This window comes from Monodon monoceros, unplaced genomic scaffold (assembly GCF_005190385.1).
Source record: "Monodon monoceros isolate NGI ecotype Baffin Bay Population unplaced genomic scaffold, NGI_Narwhal_1 Super_Scaffold_2, whole genome shotgun sequence".
Taxonomy (NCBI): domain Eukaryota; kingdom Metazoa; phylum Chordata; class Mammalia; order Artiodactyla; family Monodontidae; genus Monodon; species Monodon monoceros.
In genome coordinates this window covers 20,857,331-20,867,345 of record NW_021703776.1, presented here as the reverse complement: position 1 = coordinate 20,867,345, position 10,015 = coordinate 20,857,331, and the positions used below count along the sequence as shown (strand labels likewise).

The 10,015-nt window shown below is 40.7% G+C and overlaps 1 protein-coding gene and 1 pseudogene across 1 annotated transcript in view; both read left to right on the top strand.

Annotated features, from left to right (window-relative positions):
• Window positions 1-10,015, top strand: part of MAGI2 (membrane associated guanylate kinase, WW and PDZ domain containing 2) — a 1,340,884-nt gene that overhangs the window by 1,049,728 nt on the left and 281,141 nt on the right. The gene's annotated exons all lie outside the window — the stretch shown is intronic.
• On the top strand, window positions 2,814-3,637 carry LOC114901442 (annotated as a pseudogene).

Sequence of the window (10,015 nt, the reverse complement as noted above, 5' to 3'; positions counted from 1 at the left end):
TGGCTCACGGGCCCAGCCGCTCCGTGGCATGTGGGATCTTCCCGGACCGGGGCACGAACCCGTGTCCCCTGCATCGGCAGGTGGACTCTCAACCACTGCGCCACCAGGGAAGCCCCAAATTAAGAATTTTTGAAAAGTGCCAAGGGTTTGCATACTATTTTTTTAATTAAAAAGAAGAAAAAAAAAGCCTAAATGTGTTATCAGTATATGAGCACTTACGAAGGTATTCTACCTCTAGGGACCTGGAGTTATGGTCTAGAAAAGATATTATGTGTCCTCATCTTTGCCTCTTTCTTTACTACATTGAAACATTCTCATGCATCAGATGAAGTTCTAATTTTAAAAACTTCAGTTGTCCCTTTAGTCTCTTTATACTATTATTCTGTCACAACCTTTCATAGGCAAAAATGAAAAATTATTCTTTACCTATTACTTCCCTCTCTTCATATCCATTCCCTTGATCTTCTGTAGTTTGGCTTCTGAAGCCACCACTCTACCCAAGCTTCTGTCTCATCAGCACTCCCAAATCCAGAGGCTTTGCTGGGAGTTCATTGCTCTTGAACTCTCAGAAGTATTTAACATTGTAGACCACACCCTCCTCCTTGAAACTCTGCCTTGCCTTGTTCTGTGACAAAGCTCAGCTGACCTTTTCCTACTTTCCTAGTTGCTCCTGGAATCTGGTTTCCTTCTTTCTCATTTTCCCACTGCCCATGGGAATTGCCTTTCATTCCATCTTTTGTTTTTCTTTTTCTATTTTGTTTCCTGGAAGAGCTCATCCATTCTCATTCTAGCTTAGCTACTTATTAGCTGTGTAATATAAGGCAAGTTGTGTAGCCTCTCTGTACCTCAGGTTTCTCATCAGCAAATTGGAGATACTATTTGATGTGAAAATTAGAGTTAGTGTGTAGAAAGCATTTAAAATAACCCTTGTCATAACATAAGTAACATAAGTCAGTTGTCATCAGTCATAACATAACATAAATAAGTCATTTGTTACTAGCCATGATCATTATTTGCTATCATTTCATCACACTTAAAACTACATCTTCATCTTTGATTTGTGTTTCCATATTTTAAACTGCTTTTAAGTTATGATCCACAAAATATTCCATCAACAACACTTCAAATACCAGCATGGCCAAAACAGAGGTCAGTTTCTTGGGCCATATTTCCTTCTCAACATGGCTCATCCTTTCAAATGCCATCTTTCTATCACTGATATTACCATTCTCCAGGTAATCAACGTTACATGGTAATTTAACATTTTTCTTTCATTGTCTACATTAAGCTTATTATTTAGCTTGTCGGATTTTCCTTTGTAATTTAGTTTGAATTCACTGAATTTTGTTGCTTTCCAATGCTCTGCTTGGTCCAGATCCTTGCCACCTTACACATGAACTAGTCATCCGTATCTCTACTCCCAGCATCTTTATTCCAACCAAATAATATCTTATAAATACCACGTTCAGTATGTCATATTCCACCCAATGTTCTTCTACTCAAGAAGCTAGAATCCAAAAATCTAACTGTACCAATAGTTGTTAAATAATTGGGAATTGTAGAGCTGATGTTGCTTTTAAAATACATATTGAAAATTTAAGTTCATAAACTGGAAACTCAAAATCTGAGAAGTATAAATATTTTATTTTTTTATAGAAGGTTAATAAAGTAAGCAGGAAAGATCATAAAAATGTTCCAGTAAACACAAACATATCATACAAAAGGGCCAATAGTAGTATAATTACAATAATGATAATAACTGACATTTCTTATCTCTATTACACTTTACAAAATATTTTGACATAAAATATTTCATTTGCTTTTCACACTAATTCAATGAAAAAGGTGTTGATATTAACCCATTTTACAGAATTAAAAACAGAGGTAAGGTTAAGCAGCGTACCAGAGATCATACGCCAGGAAGAGATGGAGACAGAACTTGCCTTTGGGTCATGTTCCATTGCATAATTTGAAAGGCGTCAATAATCATTTTTTAACAACTTAACTACATTTTTAAAACCTGGTAATAGAACCTAATGAGTGCTGAGTGAATGAGTGAATTACCTACCATATAGGCTGGAATAATTCTAAATTACTGTATATAGAACCACATCTAATACAACTTGGGTTTCACAATAGATAATCTATACATCTAAACCTCATAAACTATCTTATCACTGCTTGGCAAACCAGGAGTATAGTGTCTAGAAATGAATAAATAATATTATCACTTTAGTACTAAAAGGTATCTACCTCTACTTAAGTTCATTAGCCAAAGGATCAGAAGCCATTACTCACTTTTTAATAACTGTCTTCATAATTAACAGCTTATATAACAATAATATAGGTGAAAATATGTAAAATACTTTTTACAAGCATAAATAAAATTAGCCTTTATTTTACAAATGTTGTCCTTTGAATATAAAATAGTCTAAAATTATAGAGTTGACAAAGATGAACATATGACTGAGTTTTAGGTGTAAATGCTCCCTTTCTTTTCTATATGTGGGATTAATATTCAAGTAGCTCAACTGACATTGCCTATTGATTACAGAAATTATGAAGATGAAGCAAAATTTTCCTGGATATACTTAATGCTCTGGAAAGAATGCTAATGATAGTTAAAACATTTGATCCTGAATTGAATGTATGTATCTCTCTATTCACTTGACTGTTTTAAGTAGGATTTAAAACTCTTTGGTGAAATTATTCAAAAATTTCTCAGTTGCAGATTACTTGGCATTGGCTATTACACTGCCTGTCTTATGTAAACATTATTCTTAAGACCATACCAGGAGGTTAGTCCCTGGGGGATGTGGAGAGCTGGCAGCAAGCCACAGAGCTGTGGGATGGGTTCGCCCTGAGGGCAGTGAACAAGTGCGTGCAGCAGGTGGGTAGCGCGGCAGCTGCAGGAACTCCCAGCCATCCAGCCCCAGCTAGTAGCAGTCAGCAAAACCAAACCTGCAGACATGGGGATCGAGGCCTACAGTCACCAGCAGCGCACTTTCGGGGAGAGCTATGTTCAGGAACTGCTTGAAAAAGCATCAAATCCTAAAATACTGTCTTCGTGTCCTGAGATCAAATGGCACTTCATTGGCCATCTACAGAAACAAAATATCAGCAAATTGATGGCTGTCCCCAATCTCTTCATGCTGGAAACAGTGGATTCTGTGAAGCTGGCAGACAAAGTGAACAGTGCGTGGCAGAAAAAAGGTTCTCCCAAAAGGTTAAAGGTTATGGACCAGATTAACACCAGCGGAGAGGACAGCAAACGTGGCCTGCCCCCATGGTGGCCGTGGTGGAACACATAAACACCAAGTGCCCCAGCCTGGAGTTCGTGGTACTGATGACCCTCGGGGGCTTTGGGCACAATCTTAGTCAAGGACCAGACCCAGATTTCCAGGTGTTACTGCTCCTCTGGGAGGAGCTGTGCAGGAAACCGAGCATCCCTACCAACCGGATGGAGCTGAACACGGGCCTGTCAGTGGACTTCCAACACACGATTCAAGTGGGATCTGCGAATGTCCGAATAGGAAGCACCATTCCTGGAGAGTGAGATTACTTCAAGAAAGCTGCCCTGGACAAGCGTGCAGCAGAGCTGAAGGCCCCAGGGGCAGAGGTGGCCCAGGCACATTGAGCAGCGGCCCAGCTCAAGGGCCAGGTCCAGGAAGACAAACTATGCACTCACCTGGGCTTTCACTTTCACATCCCCCACGTCACAGCACGACCACGCCCTCCTCAGGACCTGGAGAAGGCACGCCTACGATTATGTGTGTTGATGGAAACCATCTGACTTAGTGTCTGACACAGGAAGCTCACTTCAAGCAGTGACTTTGGATTGGATTTGAGGAATCCAGACTCTTCTGCAGAACAGGTACCTGGGCACTAGCCAGGAGTTGAGTTCAGACTTGAACGTTGCCCAGGAGCACCAACTAACCCATGAATGGCTTTCCCAGGTTAAAACTTGGTGACTGATGCCTATAATCACCAAAGTCAGAGGGATTCCAACTTGTCATCCACTTCAATAGAAAATTCCCTGTTACCAACTCTGTACAAACTCCACTGAGTAGCCATCTCTGCTGCTCTGGAGCAGTGTGGTTTCTGCCCCCAGTCTCCACCCCACCCAGTAAACGTTGGTCTCCACTCTGGCATGGCAGTACAGTAACTTCGGGACCTGGCTCGAGTTAGTTCGCCAAACCACATTGTGGCTGATGAGAGCTGTGTCCTCGGCCACTGTGCGGCGCTGACCCTGAAAATTACCGGGCAGCTAACAGCAGCGGTCCTTGGGCCTTTCTCCAGAGACAGGACTTTGAGCTTTTGCCCCAGGCCCTATGGTGATGAGAATCAAATGATATGATTCTTCTGCCACCACAGTTCCCGTTATGATGATTACTTATCTCATAGCTCCCCAGAAATGAAAGATCCCCTCAAAGCCGGTTCAGGCTCACGGTTTCAACAAGGCCTGGTTTTGAGGTTCCTGTTCCTGGGAGCACTTTTTAGGCATACTAATAGCCTCCCCTCCCAGCCATGTTTATAAGGCAGAATTTTGCAAGTCTTGACATTAATAGAGTAGCTAGCTCTTCGAAACCCAGAAAGCACAATTCTCGGATAGTCACGACGGACGACTGTAGTCTGGGTCGTTGTTTGTTTTCCAGGTGGGTTTTTCTTATTTATTCAAGCCCCACTCTTTAATTTTATGAAACAACTCCCATGAAGCTGCTGCCGAAATGTAACTTTGTAAAACTTAAACCATTACGATTCCTGTACTATTTCACTCAAAGCTATAGTGTGATAGTTCAGATTCTATTAAATAAAAATGTGAGTTTGAAAACAAACAAACCACACCAATGACTTTCAGGAGCTTGAACTGAATTGTTGATTCAAGATAGAACTGGCCTTAATAACCAATAGAAAAGGACACTGTGAACATGTGACTTAAGTGGCACATGGATAGCTCACTCATTCCACTTTCTCAGAACTTCCAATATTTAGAGCATCATTGAGCATTTCAGTAAAAAAAAAAAAAATACAGTCATTTGGTACCGAAATTAGTGCATAAAACCATAATTTTATATCCTAGGGATCTTCTGCATCATAGCATTTTTCTAATAAGCTTCATTAATATTTGGCAGTATGTCTTTTATTTAAATGACTTGATGACAGTTTCAAAGGCAATAACACTGTAGATAGCACTTTATTTTATGCCCATAGTTGGAATGTGGACAAGAAACCAGTGTCAACTAGTGAAGCAGTAGCCAAGTTAAAATGGATTTAAATTTGAGAAACAATGAGCTTATCAAAGTGCTGTTATTTTAAATGCCACCCAGTAGGAAAAGTAGACAATGCAACCCATATTCTACCATGAGAAATGCTTTGCTTGAGTTCATTAACATTACTGATGATTAGAGGGAGAGAAGGGTTTGGATGAGGAAATAAAAGAAAATCTGACTTGGGCTTGCTTGCCCTTAGAGAGGCCTGCTAATTGCCCTTTCAATTAACTAAGGAGAAACCTTTCAAGTCTTTGGTAGCAGTGAAGTGGAACTATATCAGCACATCCACTTCCTCTTTTTTTTTTAACAACTTTATTGCAGTATAATTGCTTTACAATAGTGTGTTAGTTTCTGCTGTATAACAAAGTGAATCAGCTATACATATACATACATGCCCATATCTCTGTCCTCTTGCGTCTCCCTCCCATCCTCCCTATCCCACCCCTCTAGGTGGACACAAAGCACTGAGCTGATCTCCCTGTGTTCTGCGGCTGCTTCCCACTAGCTATCTATTTTACATTTGGTAGTGTATATATGTCCATGGCACTCTCTCACTTTGTCCCAGCTTACCTTCCTCCTCCCCGTGTCCTCAAGTCCATTCTCTACATCTGCATCTTTATTCCTGCCCTGCCCCTAGGTTCTTCAGAACCTTTTTTTTTAGATTCCACATATATGTGTTAGCATACGGTATTTGTTTTTCTCTTTCTGACTGACTTCACTCTGTATGACAGTCTCTAGGTCCATCCACCTCACTACAGTTAACTCAATTTCGTTTCTTTTTATGGCTGAGTAATATTCCATTGTATATATGTGCCACATCTTCTTTATCCATTCATCTGTCTCTGGACACTTAGGTTGCTTCCATGTCCTGGCTATTGTAAATAGAGCTGCAATGAACATTGTGGTACATGACTCTTTTTGAATTATGGCTTTCTCAGGGTGTATGCCCAGTAGTGGGATTGCTGGGTCGTATGGTAGTTCTATTTTTAGTTTTTTAAGGAACCTCCATACTGCTCTGCCTATGTTTTCCTCTAAGAGTTTTATAGTGTCTGGCCTTACATTTAGGTCTTTAATCCATTTTGAGTTTATTTTTTGTGTATGGTGTTAGGGAGTGTTCTAATTTCATTCTTTTACATATAGCTGTCCAGTTTTCCCAGCACCACTGATTGAAGAGGCTGTCTTTTCTCCATTGTATATTCTTGCCTCCTTTATCAAAGATAAGGTGACCATATGTGTGTGGGGTTATGTCTGGGCTTTCTATCCTGTTCCATTGATCTATATTTCTGTTTTTGTGCCAGTACCATACTGTCTTGATTACTGTAGCTGTGTATTATAGTCTGAAGTCAGGGAACCTGATTCCTCCAGCTCCATTTTTCTTTCTCAAGATTGCTTTGGCTATTCGGGGTCATTTGTGTTTCCATACAAATTGTGAATCTTTTCGTTTCCACTTCCTCTTTGTTCAACAAATATACACGGTCTTCTCTTTGTTACCACATCAGTCCATTTACAATAGGTATTTTCACACTTTCTGAATCAGTTTGTCCAAAGTGTGATTTTTCTGCCTGATTTGTCAGTCCTCTGAAAAGCCTGGTCATTTAAGGTGATGGGTGGTAAGCAAAAGTTAAGCCATATTGTTTTTTGATACCAACAAATATTGGTTCTTTCTTTATATTACATTTATTTGTAAACAGTCAGCAATGTATTGCATATTTAAAGCAGTTTTAGCCTAAAGCTCACGATTCTCTTAGTTTTGAAATAACAGCATTACCAATCTAGAATGCTTAAAAATAGAGGGGGTGGGGGAGGAAACCATGGACTCAATGTCAAAGAAAAGGATCTGGTCACTCTCCCATGTATACAGTGCCATGGAGAATGCAAAGGGGACACCATTTAGAAGGATTCCCTTTGCCATGATTCCTCCCTGTAAAGGAGGTTGGCACTTATAGTTACTCTGCTATTCAGAAAAGGAGTTTCAAATTCTGTGATGCTGACCAACATCTAGGTATCTTGAGTTACTTTGTAAACTATCATAGAACATAATAGCAGTTTTGACTGGATAAGGTAAATCATGAAGTAACTCACTTCCTTCAACAGATACTCATTTATCTCACTGTTTACTGAGCACCTTGCACATGTGATTAGCCACCAGGCTACACACGGTGCTCTACCCTGGAGACTCAAAGTCATGCTCACTGTCCCATGGAGCCTTCTGTTCAACAGTGATGACAGTACAAAGAATCATCAGAAAAAGGCAAAATGGCGTTTAGCTGATGGCCGACCAGGCAGGGTTTCATTAAAGCAGTATCACTGGAGTTGTGTCTTAAAGGATAGTCTTTTAAAAAGCAGAGATGCATTCTAGATGGAGGACATAAACAAGACAAGAAAAGCTAAAAAGCATGGAGCATGTTAAAGGATTGTGAATAGCCGGTTTTGTCTATACTGCATGACAATTCATTCAATAAATATATACTGAATCTGTATTATGAACAAGGTTCAGTCTTGGACTCTTGGGATAAAGCAGTTAAAAACAAAATGTTGGATCATGCACTAATGGAGCCAACATTCTGAAGGAGAGAGATAAGCAATAGAAAAAAAAATAGATCTATAATATAATGGAAGTAGTGAGAAGTGCTGCCCTTTTCAAGCTACCTTGTTCTCCTTACTGATGTTCTCCTGGAACTCATCAAGCAAGATCTTGCTTCAGGGCTTTGCATTTGCCATTCTCTATATCCAGAACACTCATTTTCAACACATTCACAAGGCTCTCTTCCCTCACCTCCTTCAGATCTCTATTCAAATAGCCCTCTCTCAGCGAAGACTTTCTTATTAAGCAGTAACCACCACTCTGCCCCAACACATCCTATCTCGCTTCCCTGCTTTGATTTTCACCATACAACCTCTCTTCATCTGGCATGCTGTTTAATTTGTTTATTGACTCTCTCCACACTGGAAAGTAAGCTCCATGAAAGAAAGGGATTTTTGCCTATTTTGTTTAGTGTTATGCTCTCAGCACCTAGGACAGTACCTAGCACATTCAAAAGATATTTGCAGTATGAAAAAATATAATGAAAAATAAATTAGGGTTAAGGTGGTTAAGTGAATGATGTGCTGCTGTTTTATGGGGAGGCTGGGGAAGACCTCTCTAAGGAAGTGGCATCTGAATAAAAACCTGAATAAAAGGAAGGAGCAACTCACATAACTATCTGAGAAAAGAGTTTCCCAAGCAGAGGGAACAGCAGGGGCAAAGTCAGGAGCATCCTGGCTGGAGCAGAAGAAGCTAAAGAGGAGAGTGATAGAATATGTCAGAAAGATAGCATGAGTCCTGCTAAGGATCTGGATTTTATTCTGAGTGAAAAGGGAAGCTACAGAGGGTTTGGTTTTGTTTTTAGCAGAGTCGTGACACAATTTGACTTACTTCTATAAAACATCACCAGGCTTCAGTGTGGAGAATAGACTATAGCAAAGCAGAAAGAGATAGACAGGTAGGAAGGCAGCACCAAGTAGTTTAGACTGGTGTGAGAGCAGTGGAGATGTAGATTCCAGATGGCTTTTGAAGGTAGAGTTAACAGGATTTGCTAATGGAATAGATGGATGTGGTAAAAAGATACCAAGGAGGAATTCAAGGAGTTGTCATCAACTGAGATGGGGCAGACTATGAAAGGAGCAAGTTGGGCAAAGGGAGGAGTGTTAGAAATGGAGAGTTAGTTTTGAAGCTCATACATTTGAAATGCCTTTTAAATTTCCAAGTGGAGATATATTGAGTAGACAGTGGGATTTTTAGTCTGAATCTCAAGAGAAAGGTCACAGCTAGAAATATAAATTTGAATTTACCAGTGTATAGGTGGTATTTAAAACCATGGAAGTAGATCAGATCACCAAGAGAATTAGTGTGATTTAGACTAAAAGCCACTAACATTTGCATGATGTTTTACCATTTACCAAGCAATTCCACATCAGCTGGAAAATTGCAGGAGTTAAGATTACAAATCTAAGATGGACTTGAAAAGTGACTGAAAGTCTAAGAGTAATATGAGAGAGAATGCTGACTGCACAGTGCTTTACAGATGATTGAATTTGGAGGATGAGGTGGTTAAAGACAGCCCCAGTTCCTTCATTTGAAGGGACTATAAATATGGGGAGGTGGAGAGGGGTCATGAAGAGGGATGATGATAGCTATTATTTTGAACACGGTGAGTTTCTGGTGCTTTAACACTATCCAGGTGACGTAGGAGGAGGAGGGTGCTCTTTGCCAAAGTCAAGCCCTATTTATCCTCAAAAGTCAGTTCAGACATTACTTCCGGGCTTCCCTGGTGGCGCAGTGGTTGAGAGTCTGCCTGCCGATGCAGGGGACACGGGTTCGTGCCCCGGTCCGGGAGGATCCCACATGCCGTGGAGCGGCTGGGCGTGTGAGCCATGGCCGCTGAGCCTGCGTGTCCGGAGCCTGTGCTCCGCAACGGGAGAGGCCGCAGCGGTGAGAGGCCCGCGTACCGCAAAAGAAACCACAAAAAAAACCCATTATTTCTGCCAGAAAGTCTTCTCCTCCCAGTCTCCTTGGTCTGAGTCAGGGTTTTTCCTTTCTCATCACCACCTCCACATACTTAGGATTGCCTGCTTATTTGTCTGTGTCCCACTGAGTTCCTTAAAGAGAGGGATTTTATCTTTCATGCTTGTGACCTCAGCACATTGGACAGTGCCTGAGATGGATGGATGGATGGATGGATGGATGGATGGATGGATGGATGGAT